Source organism: Humulus lupulus, chromosome 5 (genome assembly GCF_963169125.1).
Source record: "Humulus lupulus chromosome 5, drHumLupu1.1, whole genome shotgun sequence".
In the NCBI taxonomy this organism is placed as follows: Eukaryota; Viridiplantae; Streptophyta; class Magnoliopsida; order Rosales; family Cannabaceae; genus Humulus; species Humulus lupulus.
Window position 1 is genome coordinate 182,644,658 of NC_084797.1, and position 23,124 is coordinate 182,667,781.

The 23,124-nt window shown below is 37.8% G+C and overlaps 1 long non-coding RNA gene across 1 annotated transcript; it reads left to right on the forward strand.

The window, feature by feature from the left end:
* Positions 1–13,597: 13,597 nt before the first annotated feature.
* LOC133777907 (uncharacterized) lies at positions 13,598–22,291 on the forward strand. The gene is made up of 3 exons (XR_009868906.1): positions 13,598–14,482; positions 20,510–20,546; positions 20,963–22,291. It is a non-coding gene; the product is annotated as an uncharacterized LOC133777907 (long non-coding RNA).
* Positions 22,292–23,124: the final 833 nt, after the last annotated feature.

The window sequence follows — 23,124 nt, forward strand, 5'->3', positions numbered from 1 at the left end:
ACACGACCAGACTGGTCGTACTAAAAATTGACCCTGACGATTCGGTGTGCTTCTGGGCGATAGTCGAGCAGTACTTTGGCCACGTGTCAACCACGTGTGAGAAATTCTTGCCACGTCATCAACAATCGTTTTTTGGGTAAACAATAAATAACAAAATAAAAATAGCTACTTTATAGAAAAGAAATTTATTACAAACTAGCGAAGTTATACTAAAACTTTGAAAATAAGACTAATTATCATGCAGCATTTTTAATCTTCTACGTCAGACCCATCCTCTAACATATCTTGAGTAAGGTTCTCATAGTCGTATAGAGTGTAAACAAAACATGAGGTGAAGGGAACATTACTAAGGAATCCCTCCCTAAATTTGTCTGCTAGTTGGTGCACCTTTTCATCTTTTCACATATTTCCTTGGAACACCTTGATCATATAAAACTTCCTTCATTGTTATTATTTGACTTGGTTCAACTAAAGGTAATTTTTCAGAATACATGAGAGCTATGTATTTCTCATGAGACTTAGCAGTGCGTTATGGTTGAGGTTGATCTTTTCTATTTCATGATGGACTCGGTTTATTCTAAGGAATACCCTTTCAAACTCTGTCTCATCGGCTAGTTCAGGTATTCTCCTTATATCTTTAATAGCCCTAACTATGCTTTGGTTCATGATGCTAAATTATGAAAATATATAGTCAAAAATTACTAATTTACATACACAAAGAATAACATAAAGTGAGTATACTTACTTAGTAACGAGTTTGTTCCCTTTTTAGCTGTCGTGTGTATTTCTTGAGAATCTTCAAGACCAATATAGTCATGGCTCTGATACCACATGTAACACCCTTATTTGCTCATAAATATAATATAGAGAACCTGCGTTGAAACATGAAAACATAATTGTTGCCCTTTATTGAAAAATATGCTACTTCAAACAAGATCCCAGTTTTACAACATAAAAGATATCTTTAAAAAAAATACAACAATATTTATTTTAGAGGAATAAAATACTAGTTAAGAAACAAAATATAGCCACCAGCCATCTATATCTTTACTTATTTTGATCTGCTCAAATATACTATAAGGAGTGAGCTTCTAGGCCCAGTAAGGAAAATCCAACCTTAATAAAAGTACAAGCAATATTCATAAATATCACAAATATTTCATCATTTCCAATAATACAATAAAAACTACATATCACTATAATAACACTATCTTACAAAAGAAATTTGTTATCATGCTTATCTATACAATTCTAATGTCACAATCATACACTTAACCTTGTCATAATCATAATATCTATAAACGAATCAGTCAAGTATTGATAAAGTGCTTATAATGTTTGGGCATCTGAGCATTATGGACACCACTTAGGTCCATCATACAGTTTCTTTTGGACATCACTTAGGTCCATATATGAGCATCAATTAGGTCCAGCCACACTTTTCTTCTTGTACCTAAAACTTTAGTGTCATAACATTTACTTAAGGTCATAATCTAAATCTATCTAATTTTTCTTACCTTGAGAGTGGAGAAAAGTAGTAGAGAGATTGCTCTTAAATACTAGTGGATCACACCCAACACCTTATAACAAACACAAATAATAAAATTAGGACCTAAAATAAAAATTAATCTCATAATCTAAAACCTTTTAGAAACCATACCTTAACCCTTGAAGCACGACAACACAATCCTAATATTTTGAGCATTTGAGAGAACAATGAATTTCTTTTAAATAACTAAAGTTTGAACTTTATGAGGCTTGATAAATAGTATAGTGTCTCAGCTAGAAAATGGTGTTTTGGGCTAGGTATATTCGACCAAGTGAGGGATTTATGATGGTGATGGTAACGAGGCTAGGTTTCGATGAAGAAGAGTTTGAACACCACTAGGGTTTTTGGTGATTTCGGATATATGGAGTATTTGTGAGCAAAACTTAAAGAACTTGAGAGAGTGTAATATTGCTTAGCAATTTTCGAAAGTAGAAGAGCTTGGAAGCTTTGAGTGTGTGAAAAATGAAGAGCTCTAATGCTCTATTTATAGGCTCTAGACTCCAACTCCCTTCCTTAGTTTTCTCCACTACCATCAAACAATTTTGTAAATTTTGAATCTTCCCTCCCCTTAGTAGTTTCGGCCAGCCCATTCAACACCCTATTAAGATGCTGCACATTCTCTTTCAATGCCACACATAATCTAATGTACCAAAAATGGAGTCAAATTCCAGACTTGTTTCCTCAATAGTCTCCCACGCCTATAACTATACATTTCAAATTCGAATTGTGTCAATCAAGCTTCAACCATCACACTACATTCTCCATTCTAGTTTTTTTGACTCCACATGCATATCTTTCTATTCTCCAATTCGCAAGCTTTCTTTGACACATAGCCACTTAATTTCAAACTAGTTCCCCATGCCACCTATGGTGTTCCATACTAGTAAAATCCCTTCCTAATTTCATGCTTCAGACACCACCCATCTCTTTGTATCAACCAAGTGAAACTTTAATTCCTTAACATTGTAACACTCCGCGTTTAGGGCACCGGGTAAACCCTAGTTTGGGTATATTAATTCCTTGTATTATGTATTACGCCAGGGGAAAATTTTATGTTACAAGAAGTTGTGATGTTTGAATGCTAGCCATGATGTGGTAAGTGCGGTTTTTTTTAGAAACCGAGACCTTTGGTCGTGGACCGGGTCAAAAACTCTTATCGGGTAAAAATCTCGGATTAATTAAATAGGATATACTATGGCATAAAAATATTAATTTTTTCTGGCACTGGGACTTTGTAGTAGAGCCAATAAGTTTAAGAAAATTTTATTGAGGATTTAATTCCAATCTATCGGGTTTAAGAATGGAAATTCTTGCCCGAGCCTCTATGGACATTTTGGTCAATTTGAGTAAATTACCAAAATTATGTGTTAAGTGACAAAATTTATTTTGTTCAGATTTATTTTATTTTAGCATGGAGATATTTAAAAACTATAGGGTAAAATTTTGGTCTATTTGGAGAGTGAAATTACCAAAGGGCCCTTGAGTGCATTAGAAGTGAGTTAAAAGGGGCAAGAGCATTTTAGTCATTTCCAAAGGAGGAGAGAGGGTGTGATGGGCAGCTAGGCAATGCCCTAGTGTACTCAAGTGTCTATGACACCTATCCTAGGAAGAGTAAGAGGCTACCTCACCCATTGGCTAACCCGCCAATCATTCCTCTTACACACCAATCATTATTTCTTTTAATTTCTTTTTTCCTCAAGAAAACAAAAAGAATAGCTCTCTCCTCTTCTCCCCAAAACCGAAGCTCTCCCTCTTCCCTCTCCATTTTTTTTTTTCCATTTTTCTCTCCAAGGAGCAAAGAGATCTCGCTCTCCATTGAAGGAAGGAAGAAAATTCAAGAGCACACTAGGCAAGTGTAAGTTTCGAACCTAGTACATGCTTTCCCTTCTCTTTTTCTTTCAAACCCAAAATCCTAAGGAGTTTTACTATTCATGCATGTGATTCTAATGGCCATGCATGACATGGATCTTTTATTCTAGGGTTCAAGAGTGGTGGTTCTAGGAGGATCTCAAGATTTGAAGCTTGTTGATGTTTTAGCGAGAACAAATGTAAAGATTTTAGAGTTTTGGTAATTTTCCGCTCATCTCCATCTTCTACCCTAACAATCCCTTTTCTTTAAAAATCTGCATGTGGAACCTTGGTGCTCGGTTTGAGTGTACAAAACACAAGGAGGAAGTTTGAAAGGCTAAGGGAACCTTATCTCCAAGCTAGAACCATCAAAGGTAGATTTTTGGTTGGTTTTGAGTTGTTATCTGGTTGTTTTGTTTGTTTTTGAAGTTTATTTTATGCTTGAGGGTTATATTTTTTGATTTGTTGATTTTCATTAATGCATGTGGCTAGGGTTTTGCTAGTTGTGTTTATTTTTGCTAGAATGTGTAGAAATGCATGCTGCCAAGTTTTCGTGGTCTGACTTCCAACGAGTCAGATCATACCCTAATACCTTTTTCTGTCAAAATAATTTTTATGTTTTCATAGTTCTAGATGATTACTTGAGTTTAGGCTTTTGAAAATAAAAAAAAGGTGTTTTCAAACCGAAGTTATGAACTTTTTGGCATCTTGATGCAAAGCATGCATTGCCCAGATTGTTTTGAATATTGAACACGTTTTACTGAGCCAAAAGCAATGAAATTTGGTAAAATGTTAGTTTAAAAATGTATAAGGATCGTAGAAATTTTTTAGAGGAAAATGCAATTTTTTTAAAGTGTAATGATTTTTCAAATTTCTTCCCTAATAATCTGAAAATGAAATTTCTGGGTAGTAAACACTGCCCAGATTGTCTTACATTTTTTGATAGGTTCCCCTATCCTAAAAATTATGACATTTTGAGAGAAACTAAATTAGATATGATTAAAGATACTGGTAAAATATTAGAAAAACTAGGCTACGATCTAAGAGAAATAATTTTTCTAAGAACCCTAAAAATCTGAGAAAAACTGCTGGGTAGCAGCACTGCCCAGATTTCTTTAAATGGTTTAATTGGTTTTGCCTTCCCAAAAATTTTGAAACTTGGTGAGAAATTTTTTAAGATAGGTATTAAGGCCTTGGTCAAATTTTAGATTAAAATATGTCACGATTTTATAGTAGTAATTTTTCTAATTTACCTAACAATGGAGAAAAATAGTAATTACAAACCTTAACGAAAAAACGAGTTTTGGAAGGTTCTCCTAAAGTAAATTAAATTTTTGACATGAGCTTTCGCCTAGTTTCCATTATTAGGACGCATAATACATGAACGGGATTTTAAATGGTTGTGGTTAGAGAACCTAACATTGAGTATGAGCTTAAAAGCGGGATTTTTATCACGTTAAAATGAATAGTGAAAATGTTAGGCTCAGAATTGGAAATGAAGTTGTTTTAAAAAATAGGTAAAGTTTTGGATATCTAAAAAATCCCAAATTAGTTTAAGGTTATTGAGAATTCATTTGTTTTACCATTTTCTAAACTCGAGGTCCAATTTCCCTTTCTTTTCGAAAATGACGTAATAGAGATCCTAGGTTATGGATTTAAAGATGGTAAAAATGAGAGTTAGGTTTTATAAAACTGTAAATCAAAAAGTATTATCATTAACCGATAATAAATTGAGAAAGGTCAAAATATGATATTTTTGGGTAAATAATGTAAAACGGTAACTCCGTACTTGAGTAGAAAGTGGGTGGTTTTCTAAGAGTAAGAGTCGTTTAAAACTTCTTTTATAAGTAACCAAAATATGTGTAATACGATTGAGAGAGTCTTCTAGAAATAGAATATTAAAATGCACAACACGAAGAGCATGTTGTTGTAAGGGCGATTTATTTCAAGAAACCGTAAATTTATTTAAAGTAGAATCTAGTCTTATACACTATAAAGTATATAAGAGAAATGTTTGTATAGAGTCTCTAAAACAACTTCATTGAATGTAGCTATCATGGAATCTTAACTATAAGAATATGCCATAGTTTAATCTGAGTCACTATGTGATTTCGCTACAGTGTTATCTAAGCGTGAAGGCTCGCTTCTGGATAGAAGATTTCCACAAGTAAGCGCTAAAGAATCTGGGTAAGACAACTTATGATATGTTTGGCTACAACACGTTAATGACTAGTTAAGATAACTAAGTTATAAGCTAATAATTTGAACTAGTCTTAGAAGGTTTACTCAAGACCATGGTCCTAGAGGGTTCGCATTCTCATGAATAAGGTAATCAGTCCGAGTAGCTACCGCGACGATTATGAACTCTGGCTAGCCACCGGTGAACTAAGTGAGGAAATGGTTCTCCACCAATGACTATGTGACTAAGGTCAGTTGGCCACTGCAATATGTAGAATTCTGGCTTAACACCCGTGACATAAGAGTCTGTTGAAACTCTGGGACACATAAGTAAGTTGATTCCGAGTCTGGTTAGCTACCGTGACAATTATGAACTCCTGCTAGCCACCGGGGAACTAAGTGAGAAATTAGTTTTCCACCGATGACTATGTGACTAATGTCGGTTGGCCACTGCAATATGTAAGAAGTCCTGCTTAACACCTGTGACATAAGAGTCTGGTTAAACTCCGCTGCACGTAAGTAAGTTAATTCGAGAATCAAATCTCTATGACTAAGAAAGTATGTCGAATTCTTCTAGGAGTCTGGGTAACTAGTGTAACTGGTTTACACCTGTCAACGCTATGGTAAGATATGTTAAGATGTACTAAGATACATTAAGTTATGCTAAGATATGTTAAGTTGTGTTGAAGGTTCCTCCGGAACCCTAAGTAAGTATGTATGTTAAGTTATGAATGACTAAGGGGGTATGTATGTTATGATACGAATAACTAAGTAAGTATGTATGTTATGATACGACTGAGTAAGTATGTATGTTATGATACGACTGAGTAAGTAAGTATGTATGTTACTAGTTAAGACTATATGTAAGCTCTATGATTTTCTGCATGCAGGTGTACTTTCAGGATACAAATTTTGGTTATGAGGCATGACCATAAGTTTGTCAGGACATTCACACGTTCTTAAATTGTATGTTAGGATTCAGTTTCATAAAAATCCTATTCTTGGTTGATTATCTGTCTAGTTACAGTTAGTTAAGTTCTTGCTCTGTTATGTGGTTATGTCTTTTAAGTTGTTCTTACTAAGCGTTTGACTTACCTAGTTGTTTCATGTTGTGGGTAAGCTCAAAGGAAAAGTGGATCAGTGAGCGCTGGAGTTTATCTGTGAGGATGTACATGTTGATCGACCTTTTAGGAATTTATGTTTTGGGGACTAGAACCCATATGATAACTAAGAAATTATTTTGGGCTTGTTGAATGTTTTAAAATTATGACATTGTAATTTTCTTTTAAGTATGTCCATACTTCTGAACTCTTGCATGTTTTGAAAAGTTTTTCTTTTATTTTTATTTTTAGTTACCTTATTTTTAGAAAATGGTTATGTTTTTTTCGCAAATTATGTTAAGAGATTTTACGGGACGTTACAGTTGGTATTAGAGCACCGGGCTAAAACGGTAATGTAGAAAAACTCACATGTACATTCTGCAAGATAGATTGACACTCATTGTAAGTACTGTCTTTTCATATCTGTTTCCTTTACTTTCTTTTATTTTACCTCATTCATATAAATTGTAGGTTATGGCTGCTATACCTATGATAGATGACCTTGTGATAGAGAACCTACCCGTGATCCCTACACCTAGGGTTGACTATTATAGGTTATTTCACAACGAGAATCCTCGACACTTCGAGTACTATTAGCGACATCAGCGTGCCGTTTGGCGATGGACGCAGTACATGACCAATGGTCGCAGTAGATAATGAAACTTTTGACTTTTTAACTCTTTATAGGTTGTAAAATGAGCTCCATAATGACCTATTTATCTCTCCAGCTTCCGCCTCCCATTAAGCTCACTCAGCCCTTGGTTAATACTTAATTAATCTAACTTAAGTTTAATTAGTCTTAGGCTAATGGCATTTTCCTCCAAAAAGTTACCATGTAGTAATTTTTCCCTCAACTCCCAAATTGAGATTTTAATCCATGGTAATTATATTAAATAGGCTTTGACATCTAATTTAGGTAGTCATACTCCTATAGTTGTAACTCAAATAATTAAATCACTGAAAATCCCATTTTTGGCCTAAAATATGTATATTTTTCACAAAAGTGCATTTGTAAAGATTTTTTCACACAAAAATAAAAAATTTTGACCTTAATTTAAATTGAATAAATAATTAAATGCCCAATATTATTTTTCCGTAATTATGCTTCTCAAATAACAATTATCCGAGAATTTACCCAATTAAGGTTTCCATTTCAATTCGAGACTAAAATGCTCTGTTCGTCGCCAAATCGCACATATCACACTTTGGCTAACACTTGCAACATGAATTTTGCTTCTCAAGCATAGATTATCATTCACAATGATATTCACATACATCTCACCACCCCATTCTTAGTTACTCGTAGGTGCCCAAAACGCGAGGCATTGCACTGTCTGCTATGCATTAGCTTATAGTGAATGAATACTCAGGCACTTACAAGGCACTCAAGCTCATGGTCTGTCTTTGACAACTACTTCATCATTGCATCTCTCAGCCTTCACAAATGTTGATTAGGCTTCTAGTCCAGATGATCGTCAGAGTACATGAGGGTATTGTGTCTTCCTTGGTGACAACTTGGTTTCGTGGTCCTCAACCAAGCAACGAGTTGTTTCTCGAAGTAGCACAAACTTTTAATATAGGGCTCTTGACAATGCAGTAGCCGAAATTTCTTGGTTCAAGCAACTGTTTTCAGATTTTTATCTTGACATTGTTGTCCCTCCTATGATATGGTGTGATAACATTAGTGCTACTCATCTTGATGTTAATCCAATGTTTCATGCCAGCACAAAGCACATTGAAATTGACTTTCATTTCATTCGAGATATGGTTCTGCGCAAAGACATTAGTGTGCACTACATACCTTTAAAGGATCAAGTAGCAAACATATTGTCTAACACTCTTCTTAAATAAAGGTTCACATGTTTATGTACCAAATTGACAGTTCTTCTATGGCTTGTCCATTTGAGGGGGTTGTTAAGCATTGTATATAGTCATCTTTTATTATGTTTTGGTTTTGTTATTTTTGTTAGAGGCTTAACTAATTCTATTAAAGTAAATAATTCAATTTAGTCAGTTTGATTTGTAATCCTCATTTAGTATAAATAAAGTGATAGGTTGCCTTGGTCTATAATGATCAAGCGTCATCTCTCTCGTCCCACTTTACACTTTACATCATCATCATTAGAATTTAATATCCCATAGACCATTATTACCTGTATGCTACCCACTAGTAGGATTTTATGCCCTAATTAAAACCCAATTTCTTTGTAATCTCATTTATTATCAATAAAATAATAGAAATCATTTTTTGACTTGGTCAATCACTTTGCTCACATGTTTTATTTTCATGATTATTTGTTTAATATAAACTTCGATTAAATCCCGAGCATATAGCTAATCGTATTTATAGTGATGTAATCACAGTGGAATATAAATATGATTATATGTTCAAAATAAGTTTGTCCTAAGATTAGTCAGTGCACAGGATTTACACTGCCTTGCCAGTCTACGATATGATCTACTTACACATTGTAGTGTTATGTTATTTCCAGAACATTAGCAAAGTAGGTAACATCGGATGTATCTGTTACATCGGACAGGACACATATTAACAGTTGATAGGATAAGTAAACATATCATTATTATCTATTCTAGTCATATCATATAGTTGACCATATGTGAATTCAATCTCAATTCTTAGTGGTTAGTATTCTAACATATTGTATTATTTGAGTTCCTTGACTTGTTCATTACCAGCTTACCCTACAAACTAGCCCATACTTACATCTAGGGAACTCAATAGTATAATTGAGTGGGAGTGTTAATCATAGATATGAACATCTATAGCTTCTGATAAAGAAGCAAAACGATGGTTTCCTTTTAGTTTGGTTCAAGGTGTTAAATGATAGAGATCTCATTTCAGTAATTAATATTAGTTGACCAAAATATCATTTACAAGGAACTAAGTCTTTTAATGATAAAATGCAATGAATGGTAAAACGATATTTTAGTCCCATCCCATTATAGACCGTCTATAGAGGATTGAGTGACAATTATGGTTTTAACAATGGATAACTAATAGCGTATCTATATTTGTTATAGAGTGTTCTATGAATTCAAGAGTGCAATTTCGAGTCTTTAGTGGACTCACAAGGAATTAAAAAGTTAGTAAATTTATTTGTTAGATTTATGATAACTTATTGGAGCTTGATTTCATAGGCCCGTGGTCCCCACTGTACCTTGGATAACATCATCTAGATAGTCTCAATTAATTGATTTAACTATCCATTAGAATTATCAAAGTTGACCAGATCAATTTTTGATAGTTTCACAGAGTTATGTAATTTAGAGGAGAAAAGAGAAATTATGGCAGAATTATTAATTAAGATAAATAGGTATCTAAATTAATAAATAAGTTTAAATCAATGTTCAAGTTATAAATAATTAATTTGATAAAAGATTTAAATAATTATTTAATTAATTAAATCAATAGAATATAATACAGGCCTTGATTTTAAGTCCAATGGGCTTATAATCAAATGGGAAATTTCACGAGCCTAAAGCCCATGATAATTTCGATAGAGGGCTGTTAATTGACTATATTTTATTGATTTTTTAATTCAATAAATGACGTAATTGAGTCTATAGAAAGGAATGCTAAGAGAGAGTTTTAAACATAAGTCAAAACACAAATTGAAACGCAAGTCTCTGATAGGTTTTAGATCTCTCTAAACATAAGTCATTTTCTAAGTCTCATTGTTCTTTTCTATTCTTCTCTTTGTATCTGTTTACCCAAAAATGGCTCCTGATGACGTGGCAGGATTTTCTTACATGTGGCGGTTTCGAGTGAATGGATCCTGTTCGACCATCGACCAGAGAATCTTTAATTCATCAAGTCTCACGATTAAGTGCGACCAATCTGGTCGCATACTTTCATTTGTTTCCTTTGGGATATGTAATCTTGTAATAAGTACATTTATTATATTTTCTTTATTTACTTTGATACGTAAATCTTAATTGTATTTAGGGCCCATCGGCCCATGTAACCCCTTGAGCCTATAAATAAGAATCAAAGGGGCTCAAGGAAGGGACTTTTTCACTTATGATCATTGTATTCAGAGAGAAGAATATAGTGTGATTATCCACCAAAATTGTAATCCTCCCGAGGCTTGTGAAACTCATGAACCCTAGTTCATTGATCAAAATATTGGGATTCAATATCAATAAGAACACTAAGTGGACGTAGGTCATTACCATTCGATTGGGGCTAAACGACTATAAATCGTTCGTGTCATTTGCTTTCCATTTGATTTTCTTCTTGTTTTCCTCTCGTTCTTTGTCGTTTATCTGACTCCGTGTCGTTGACCAATCTGAGGGTCAACATTTTGGTGCTTTCATTGAGAGGTTAATTTGAGACTTTAAGAGGATCAAATGGCGAAGACATCCAAGAGAACTGGGCATACTTCTGGCACTGCATCCACTCAGCCTCCTCCTCCAACTGTGGCTGAAAATGACCCACACTTGGATTTTGAGGGGGAAGAAATGGATTTCGAAACATTGAGGACAACACTTAGTGTGTTGCAGAAGAAATTGGCCAATCTGGAGGCCAATCATGAGAATGTAGCTGAGACCTCGGTGCTACAGCAGAGGGAGACCGAATGTCAGCGTCAAGAACTGAATGAGCGGCAGGCAGACATGGATCGCCGGCAGAGAGACACCACTGCCACCCTAGAAGCATCCATTCAGTTAGCTTGGGGACAAGTTGCGCAAGCTTCTCAACCGGATCAACCACCAAATGCACCACCACAACGGGCCCCAAATCCAAGTCCTCCACTTCAACCAGCGAGCCCTCAAAGACCGGAACAGCCGCATGCTGCTCAACAGGATATCCCAGTTTAGGATCCTGAGCAGCAGCCGCCTTCTCAAGATGATCGAGACAATACCCAGCGTCAGAGGCAGAATAGGGCCGGGCAGCCTCCCCGAAGCCCTAAACGCCCAGTGGCTAATGAGCCAAATCCACCGAGCAAGGGGCAACGTCCTTCTGCTAACAGAAGGCACGTCGAGTCAGGCTCTGCGGTCAGGGGACACCCATGGCATAATAATGCACAGGGACCACTGACCAACGCAGGACTCCCCTTGACGCTCGGGAGATGCCAGCTAGAGGAGGAAACAATGTGACCAGCCGATCACGCCATAGTCGGTCGCAGTTTAGGGATGGCCTTGATTATAATGAAGTCGACTCCGGCAGGAGAAATTCTGGTCGAGGGCATGAAGGAAGAGGTGGAGACAAGAACCCTCCACCAAGAGGAAATAGGCTTGCGATCCAAAACATTGGGGGGCAGCCTAGACAGCATAATGTCTTTGAATTGTTGGGCGCTAGCGAATAAAGGCATAGAGATGATGACTTGAGGGATGTGCTCAATGACAGGTGCGAGAGGCACGATGAGTACGCTCCTCCGGCACCAGTCACCCCAGCGATCCCAGACGCTATACAAGCCCAAATTGATGCACTGAATCAGGCTGTTCAGTAGCTGGTGGGAAGTCGGACATCCCACATCAAGTGTGATCGGAGGAGAGGTACTCCGTTCGTATAGAGGATTGATGTAACAGAAACCCCCAGCAAGTTCAAGATGCCAGTACTGCCGAACTTTGATGGGTACGGAGACCCAGTATCTCATGTGAACAAGTTTGAGATACAGATGGACATCCAGAAGGTATATCGACAATGCTCGTTGCAGGATCTATCCGGCCACCCTATCTGACACTGCTCAGGAGTGGTTCTTTAAATTCCCTCCTGCTAGTATAGTATCATGGGAAATGTTTGTGAAGGAATTCTAGGGACAACTCTACGCTGGTCGTGTACACCCCACTGAGGCCAATCAGCTAGTCAAGATACGTCAAAAGGAGGGAGAATCCTTAAAGGAATATGTCCAGCGCTTTATGTGAGCAGCTTCTAGAGCTAAAACAGTGGGCGATGAAGTAAACATGATGGCCCTGACAGTTGAGTAAGGCGTCGTTCTCCCCTCTGGAATAGCTTAAGAAAGAATGGGGTGAAGAGTACCCAGGAGTTTCTTGATCGAGCAGATCGATACATCAAGATCGAGGATGTGATTGCCAACGAGGGGAAATTGCCTGCTAAAAACAAGGGACCAAAGGAAGATGCCACCAAAGCCGCCAACGGGTCGGATAAACCCAATGGCAACGGGAATGGGAATAGTAAAAATGGTGGGAAAAGGGCTAACAATGAGCCATCAACGTCCGAAAATAAGCGCCCCAAAGGCAATAGGTATGAGCCAAGATTCACCAACTATACAGCCCTTGTCGAGAGCAGAGTGGAGGTCTACCAGGTGACCAATTCCAATGTCCCTTATAAGCGACCATCACCTATACAGAAGGATATCTCCAAGAGAGACAGAACAAAATTTTGTCGTTTTCACAATGACTATGGTCATGACACTAATCACTACACCAAATACCCATTTTCATAACACACAAATATAATACTAATCAAAAAGTGTTATGCTAAAGTAATATATTGGGCCACTTTATGAAAAAAGGGCGGGAATAATTCCACTATCCCGCCACACTTAGCTTTTTTTTTTTCATCTGTGAGACCTGAAAATATGTGAGACCCGAGAGACCCAATTCATTCCCTTCAATTCTTTCTCCTTTTTCTTCATCATTCTCTCTCCTCTCTCTCGGATCTCTTTCTCCCACCAGACCGTCGAAGCTTCAACCACGCGGGCCCAAGCCCTCACACGACACCAGAGGCAAACGACGACACCGGATTGTTCTTCTTTCCATCGCTTTATTATTATTGTGTGCTTTTGGATTGTTCTTCTTTCACCACTGCTTTCAGTTTTGCTCTGCCTTTTAGGGATTTTGCGTTTCGTCACCTCTGTAATTCACCTCCTCTCTTCTTTCTTACCTCGTTGAGATTGCATTTCGTGGCTTTTCATGTTCCGGTGCTTCATTGGTTTTGTTGGAATTCGTACAGGTATGCCTTTGATTTCATTGTTTTTTCTACAGTTTGAGCTTTCAATTCTTTTCCTGTTTGGTTGCCGAGAAAATTGAAGAGAATTACTTGGTGATTGTGTGTGTGAGAATTGTAGAATTAATAACTCATTTGAGCTAAATGAGATTTTGTTTCATGTTTTGAGTCAGTTTATATATGTGAAATGGAGTTGTATGCATACTGTTACGTTTTTCTTTCTTTCTTTCTCCCCCCTTTCGTTTTGTTTTCTTGGCTACCAAACGGAAAATAGTTGTGGTCTGTCTCTCGACGACTAAAGGGAGCCTCTTGGCCACCACCGTCGTAGAGTCTCTTTCATTCGCATCGATGATGTGAAGTTGTGGGTGAAACCATTTTATTTTAGAGTTTTTATTTTTCTCTATTTCCTTCTCACCTCTGTTTGGTTCTTTCTCTTTTTTTTTTTTTTGAAGATCCAGAAGGTCTATAGATTTTGGGATTATCATCATTGAAGGAGAGAACTTATACCAAAGATCATTGAAAGAGCTTGTTGAGTTTGTGAACGAGCGGGTTCAAGTTGATGGAATTGTAGAGTTTGTGAAGGAAATGCTCAATGGCGGGAGTTAGAGACATTCTTTCTTCATCATCTCCAACCACCAACTGGATCTCTCTTCTCCCATGGTTGTCCAATTACTTAATGTATTTATTCTACTTATTTATCTCATATTTATTCATTTTCATTTCTAGATTTTTATTTGAGGTTCTGAAACTCATGAAGGCCAAAGTAAGCAATTAGGTCCTCTGAGGCAGTCTTGAGCTGGGTATGACACGCATGAGGCAAGTGTGAAGGATGAGGAAGAGATAGAGCCTATAAAATGCATGAGCTGGGATACAAAGGTGGGTTTGGGTGTTTTATTTTGTCCTATTATTTCTTTCATGCCTTGTTATTTTCGTTCTGTCTTGGGGTTTTATTGTGATTTCCTTCACATTCATATCAAAATATCTATATTAGTTTAGTATTCTTATTTTGGAGGTGTGCGGATAGTTTCAATTACATAATAAAAATTAATTTTAAGTGGGACAAGTGGAATCATTCATTGATCTTTCAATTCATTAAAGGGTCAATCACTACTTGTTACACCTGTATACTAACAAGCCTATACAAAAAAAATTATTGATCATCTTAATTAAATAAGCTAGCGAGTCATCTTATCATAGTGCCATTGATATAATTCTATATATCATTAATTTCGGCTACTTTTTGACTAAGAAATAGATTGGCAGAGACTAAGATTATAAAGATAATAGTAATTATATAACAATAATTTGAATGAATACTTTTTTGTTAGGTAATACGTATAGGGAAAGATCAAAAGTGAGGTCCTATTTTACATATATATGCTTGAGAGAGAGGATTTTGATGAGCCCTGTTACAGGATTATGGTGGCAGCAGTAACACTAAACAGTAACAGAGAATAAGAACAAGAAAAATGCAATGAAACAGTAGCAAAAACGGTAGTAATCACAGAAGCTTTATTGAATTAGAAATAGAGACCAAGTCTCATACATGGGAGGAGGAGCCTCTCTGAGATAGAGAAACTACTCAATTCTCGCCTAAACCCAACAATAGCTTCCCCAGACACTATATGTCTAAACAGTACCAAAATTACCCCTTAACAAACTACCTCCAGCTCAGCCCACAAATGACCAAGACTACCCTTGACCCGTGTGCTTCTTTGGCCCCCTTATAGAGTAAGTAAATCTTATATTAGGCCTATCAATTCTATCATTACCCCCCCCCCCCCCCAAAATTTTAACCTTGTCCTCAAGGTTGAAAGCAGGGAATTGCCCTCGGATAACATCAAACTTTTCCCAAGTCGCCTCAAATAATGGCAGATCTTTCCAGCGAATCAAAACCTCAACAACTTGCTCTTGAGAGGCTGAAGTTTGGCAAACGTTCAGCAGCTCAGCAGGCTCAACAATGAGCTCTAAATCGGCAGTCAACGACGGGGGAATTGTACTGGAAGAGTGAGCAGTACCAATGGCAGCGCGGAGTTGTGACACGTGAAAAATAGGATGAATGGCAGCCGAAGAAGGAAGGTCCAAACGATAAGCCACATTACCAATACGTTTCAGAATCGAAAAGGGACCATAGTACCGTGCTGCCAGCTTCTCATTCCTTCGGTTGGCTAGAGACTTTTGACGATAAGGCCTCAATTTAACAAAGACCTTATCCCCCACAGCGAACTCCACATGCCGGCGAGAACCATCGGCCACAACCTTAATCTTTTGCTGAGCACGCAAGAGATGCATCTTCAAGTCATCTAGGAAAGAATCCCGTTCTTCCAGCAGCTGATCCACAGCCATCACCGAAGTAGAACCGGCTGAATATCGAACCAAGGGGGGTGGATCACGCCCGTACAACACCTTGAAAGGGGTACATCCCAAGGAGGAGTGGTACGTGGTGTTGTACCAATATTCTGCCCAAGCCAGCCACTTTGCCCATCCTTTGGGACGGATCGAAGCAAAACAACAAAGATAAGTCTCAAGGCAACGGTTGACCACCTCGGTTTGCCCATCGGTTTGGGGGTGATAAGAGGTACTATGGCGAAGCTCGGTACCTTGAAGCTTGAACAATTTAGACCAAAAGTGGCTGAGAAAAATCCGGTCCCGATCCGAGACGATCGTGAGTGGCACCCCATGTAGTTTCACCACTGTGTTGGTGAAGATTTCAGCTACTGTTTTGGCAGTAAAAGGATGTTTGAGGCCAATGAAATGGCTATACTTGCTAAGCCGGTCCACCACTACCAAAATAGTGTCCACTCCTTCGGATTTGGGTAGGCCTTCGATAAAATCCATGGTTAAATCGTCCCACACTTGAACGGGCAGCGACAGTGGTTGTAATAAACCCCCTGGAGACAGCGAGGAGTGTTTATTACGCTGACATATCTCGCAAGCACGAACAAACTCCAGCACCTTGGCTTTCATACCAACCCAATACACATCACTTTTCAGCCGTTGGTAAGTACGAAGTTCCCCAGAATGACCACCCACCGAAGAGCAATGGTATTCTCTCAAAAAGTGAGGAATCAAGGAAGAAGTAGACGACAAAACCAGCCTTCCATTATACAGCAACTGCTCATGAACAGTGGCAAACCCAGTGACAGTATTCCCTTGCTCCAAATCAGCCTTTACACGCGACAGAAACAGGTCACTAGCAATCTCTCGACGGCAAACATCCCAATCCAACCACGTGGTAGAAGTCAACAAGGAGCATTCAACTGGCCCAATCCTAGACAAGGCATCGGTTGCCCTATTAGTGTGCCCAGCTCGGTACTGAATCTCGAAATCATAGCCCAATAATTTTACCAACCATTTCTGATGTTCAGGAGTGATTAACCTTTGTTCCAGCAAGAACTTGAGACTTTGCTGGTCTGTTCGAACAATGAAATGCCATCCAAGAAGGTAGGGCCACCATTTAAGGACCGCAAGAACAATCGCCATAAGTTCTTTTTCATAAATGGACTTCAGTCGTGCCTTAGGCTTCAAAATCTGGCTGAAATACGCTATGGGCCGGCCCTCTTGCATCAACACAGCTCCCAATCCATACCCCGAAGCATCGGTCTCCACCACAAAGGGCTTAGTAAAGTCAGGAAGAGCCAACACTGGTACTGTTGTCATGGCTGTTCTCAAAGATTCAAAGGCTGTTGTTGCTTCATCGGACCAGCCGAATTGGTCTTTTTTGAGTTGATCTGTAAATGGCCTTGCTATCGTCCCATAATCTTTGACGAACTTCCGATAATAGCCTGTGAGGCCGAGAAAACCCCGCAGCTCCTTAATCGTCTTGGGCAGCGGCCATTCCAGCATGGCCTTGATCTTAGATGGGTCCACCGCTACTCCTTGACCCGAAATAATGTGCCCAAGATACTCCACCTGCCGCTGTCCAAAACAACACTTTTTAAAGTTAGCAAAAAAGTGATGTTGTGACAGTGTTTGCAAGACTATTTCCAGATCCTTGAGATGGGTTTGCTCATCTGGGCTATATATGAGAATATCATCAAAAAACACCAGCACTCGCTTCCGAAGATGAGGCTTGAAAATTTCGTTCATTTGAGATTGAAAAGTTGCTGGAGCATTAGTCAACCCGAATGGCATCACCACAAACTTGTAGTGACCCTCGTGAGTCCGAAAGGCTGTCTTGTGAACATCTTCGGGTTTAACCCGAATTTGATGATAACCCGAACGTAAGTCCAGCTTTGAAAACACTTGTGCCCCGTGCAATTCATCAATCACTGGAATGGGGAATTTGTCGGGTACGGTAGCCCGATTCAAAGCCCGATAGTCCACACAAAATCGCCAACCGCCATCTTTTTTCTTAACCAACAAAATCGGGCTTGAATAGGGGCTATTACTTGGCTGAATGATACCTCCATTTAACATATCATGCACTAACTTCTCGACTTCATCCTTGATACTATGAGGATACCGATATGGACGGACACTCACCAGCGTGGCATCGGGACGAAGTGTGATGGCGTGATCATGATTTCTTGGAGGAGGCAGAGATGTAGGTGTCTCGAACACCGCTGAGTACCGTTGTAACACCTGTTTGATGGCTGCCGACTGCTCAAGAACTACTTGGGAAACCGATACACATCCTAATTCCACCCAAACACCTTGTCTCTCGTGTTGCAGCAAACGAATCATGTTTTTCAGCGATACTCGAGTCTTGTGGAGTGTTGGGTCACCTCGTAAAGTGATAGTTTTGCCTCCAACTTTCAGCTTCATGGTATGTTCCCTCCAATGGTGGATAGTTTCTCCCAATGTTTCGAGCCATTGAACACCCAATATCACATCGGTACTACCCAGTTGTAAAGGAAGAAAATCTTCAATAATCTCCAATTCTTGTAACACCAATGGAACTGCCCGACAAACTCCTTCGCCTTGAACCGCTTGACCACTCCCCATTTTCACCCCATAAGCCTCTGTGGTGGATAAGGGAAGCCTCAATTTCTGCGCTAACTCTGTGGTGATAAAATTGTGGGTCGCACCACTGTCCACGAGAACCACCACGTCTTGACCATGAATGGACCCCAGAATTTTCATGGTCTTAGGAGAAGTGAGTCCCACCACAGCATTCAATGATACTTCCACCATGTGCGCTTCAGGCGGCGCCAACGGAGGCATACCCGTGGCCTCTGCAATTGGGTCTTCAGGTGGTTCCTCCTCCGGTTCTGTTTGAATGATAACCACTTGTAACTTCATTGCCTTGCACTCGTGACCCCGAAACCACCTTTCATCACACTTGAAACACACCCCCCGAGCTTTCTTCGCCTTCAGTTCAGCCTCAGTGTACTGCTTGAAGTGAGTCGGAGCCGATGACGAAGAAGACGAGGACTTGAGATTGGAGTTAGTGGAAGTTTTTGGGGAAAATTGTGAAGTCACGTGGGAGGACTTAGATGCGTCGGAATGACTCATTGAGCTCATGGGTCGAATTGGGCCTGGATTGGTTTTACTTGGCCCAAAACGGTGATTCTTTACCAAGGCCTGATTAACCTCAATTGCTTCTGCCAATTCCATTGTCTTAATAAGCCCATCGGGCTCCAATACACGAAGTGGGCCTTGTATTTCAATTTTCAGCCCTTTGATGAAGGCAGCTTGTAGGGCTGGGTCCCCCATCGTCTCCATTGAAGCAACCAGGGACTCAAATTGCCTCCGGTATTCCTGGACAGTCGACACCTGTTGGAGGCTGAAGAATCGGTCGTAGACTGTCCCTCCTTGTGCTGGTCGAAACCTCTTGATGAGCATCGCCTTCAACTCTTCCCAAGAAGCGATGGTCTGGCGCATATTCTCCCATCGAAACCAGCTAAGGGCCGCTCCCTCTAAACACAGAATCGCTGCCTCGCGTTGCTCTGCCGGAGTCAATCGTTGGAGACCAAAATACCTTTCTGCCCTATACGCCCATTCATCGGGGTCTTCGCCTGAATAAACCGGTAGCTCAATCTTCCTTGGCCGGAATTTAGAGCGTCGCCCGTTGTTGCCATCGCGGAGCTGAGAAATAGCCGGTCCCGGAGAAGATGGTCGCTCACCACCAGTGGACCGTCGACCGGAGACGTGCGAGGTCTCGTTCATCTCTCGTATACTCAATACCTCATCCGCCAATCTTGCTTGACCATTCATCACTGTTTTCATCTGTTCCGTGAGTACTGAAACAGAGTGTGCCTGGGCTTTAATCTCCCCCAGCACCGATTTGATGTTGTTGATATCCGATCTGATTCCGTGCACTTCAGACTCGAGGCCTTCAATTTTTTTCTCCATCCGTGTTGACGGCATTCACCAAGAACGGTGTCTCTGATACCAATTGATGAGCCCTGTTACAGGATTATGGTGGCAGCAGTAACACTAAACAGTAACAGAGAATAAGAACAAGAAAAATGCAATGAAACAGTAGCAAAAACGGTAGTAATCACAGAAGCTTTATTGAATTAGAAATAGAGACCAAGTCTCATACATGGGAGGAGGAGCCTCTCTGAGACAGAGAAACTACTCAATTCTCGCCTAAACCCAACAATAGCTTCCCCAGACACTATATGTCTAAACAGTACCAAAATTACCCCTTAACAAACTACCTCCAGCTCAGCCCACAAATGACCAAGACTACCCTTGACCCGTGTGCTTCTTTGGCCCCCTTCTAGAGTAAGTAAATCTTATATTAGGCCTATCAATTCTATCAGATTTGAATATATATATATATATATATTTCTTTATGAATATATAGTCTTTAATGACCTGTAGAAATTAAAGTTAAAATGTATATATTGAAAACACACCATATTGGATGAAATAATGACATTGGAGACCATATTTTGAAAATAATAATTTGGAAACTAATATTGTGTTTGGGTTGTTTGTTGGATTCTAAAGAAGCTTTGAGAATCTAGGCCCCAATACATACATGCAGGTACTATTATTTCTCTCTTCACTCTACTTCTATAGATAATTATTTACTCTTCTAACTTCTCTTCTACGTGCTTGGAATGTACTGAGTTGGTTGTGTCCTTTGGCTAAATAAGAATAGTGAGAATATTCATTTGGTTTCACTTTACATATTTTGCTCAGTTTTTTATTTCTTATGCACTCAAGATGTTTGAAAAAATGCCTAATAGAATGACAAAAAAATGGCTTTATAATTAATAATATTCTAATAGATATGTTTATAAGCTTTATTTAGGCAAGAGTTTAATCTCTCTGTTTTTCTGGGTTTTGTATTCTATATATATAAATATATAAACTTTTCTTTGTCCAAGTAAGCATAATCTCTCAGTTAATATTGATTTTGCATTTTGAGACTAATGCATTTGAGTTATATGCTTTCAGTTGCTCATACGGAAAAACTCCTATAATAATAACAAGATTGACTGGAATGGTGCATGAATCATGTCTCTTCAATGTATGCTTTCAATTGTGCCATTAATGTTTTCATATATATATATATATATTATTCATATGTGTATTGCCTAAATGTTACAAATCAATAGAAAATAGAAAGTTAGAAGTTGTACTCATGACTATGCCTTTTCCTATTGAACTTTCTGTTTTATGAACTTTGAAGCTTGTTTTAGCTTTTAGTATACCAATAATACATGACTTATTTATGTGAAGATGAATCATATAATAGTTAAAGTTGGAAGTCAAATGGTACATATATGGTTCTTTTGCCTTTTATTTTCTTATAAAAAAAGAGTCAAACTTTTCATTAATGTTTGCTAAGTAGATGAAGAGCATTTTTATTGTGTGTGTGTTAGTTAAGTAGAGCCATGCTAAACTCTGGCTCTAGCATGAGATTTTTTTTTAATCTCAGTTTTTCTCTGTTCTGCAGTATGATTTAATTTTAGTTTATCTTTCTTGAGAAAAGTGACTTGTTGAGACTTTATTGTTTGTTGGGACTCGATTAGAGCATAAGCAACAAGAATATAAAATTATCTAACTATTAAATTTAGACTATAGATAAATATATAAAATCATTATGCCTTAATAAATTCTCTTTATACATTGCACATCAAAGACCAATAATTAAACTTTAAATTGATATTGTTTGTTAGACTATATTAAGTTTTTTTCATTATGTTGTCTTTCATCATATAGTGATTTTCATATTTTATGTGTTTTCTTAGTACATTTTAATGGGCCACTTAGCAAATCTAGTTCTCATGCATGTTACAAGTAATAGAAAAGCTTGGTCTTCTAAACAATTCTAAGTTTGAATTGTTAAGGATTTACTAGTACAGTAGTCTTTCGTGATCATTTCCTTTTCAAGACTTAATCATTGGCTATAAATGACTCATAATTTTATAAGTGCTTGTATTTTTTTTTGTTTTCTTCTTTGTCTGACTCACGTACTCATAAATGCTCTATATGAATCTAATTATTGATAGTAAGGGTTTAGCTACAACAATGTATTCTTGAGCACTTAAATTTTTTCCAAAATGGATTGATTATCACTTAAAATTCGAGGCTTGCTTAGATTTCATAATTACATGGTAATATTTTTTTAATATATATGTATGCTTGACCATATTTTTTCTTCAATTCCTCTGAAATAAGGTAGCATGTCAACTTGCATTTATTATGATTATGGAGCATTTATTCCCAATTTGGTCTCTCCTTATGTAAGAGTTATAAATCTTTTTTATGTAATGAGATAAAATGGTGCATTATTATATAAGTTCATCATGCAAGTTAGTTGGGCAAAGCTTAAGTAAAGAAAAAAGAAGAAAGAGAATAAAGGTGGTAGCTAGGCATGTTTGCTTTGACAAGAAAATAAATTCAATTCCAGAAAGGGCATTCAACATATGATAGTTTGTTAAGTTGTTGGATAAAAATATTGATTTGTTACAAGCCACCATTTCTCTTTGAAATTTTGGTTTGCCCTGCATCATACAAGATATTGTAACTTATAAATAATTTCATTTATATAGCTTTTTTTTCCCCTTTCAATTGTTGCATGTTAAAATGAATGGCCTGGGCTAAAAGAATGAAAAATAATTACATTTAAATTTATGTAATAATTGCATCCATGCTTTATTTGAGGAGTGTTGTCTCCTATCTTTATTTGAGGAGTCTTGTCTCCCTTTTCTTTAATTGAGGAGTCTTATCTCCATTATAATCTTTATTTAATATTTGTTATCTCTTATCTTGTAGTAGGTCCTTATGCATATATATAACTATTGAAGCATATGTATGTTCTTTCCATTTTCTTTTATTTTGTTTGATTGTGTTGTGTCATATGATTCTAGTTCAATAAAGTATCATGTTGCTACTATTTTGTTATTAGCATTCAGTAAGATTTTAGTTACAAATTTAGTGACTTAATTATCGTTCTTGCTTCTTTTTTTTTTTATGATTTTTGACTAGTTTATTAATGGTCTTGAAGTCTTGAAAACAATTGTTGGTGAAAAAAAAATAATGTTAGTGATAATAGTGATAGCGATGTTATTGTTAATGGTCTAGGAGTTATGAAACAAAAGACTACAAAGTCC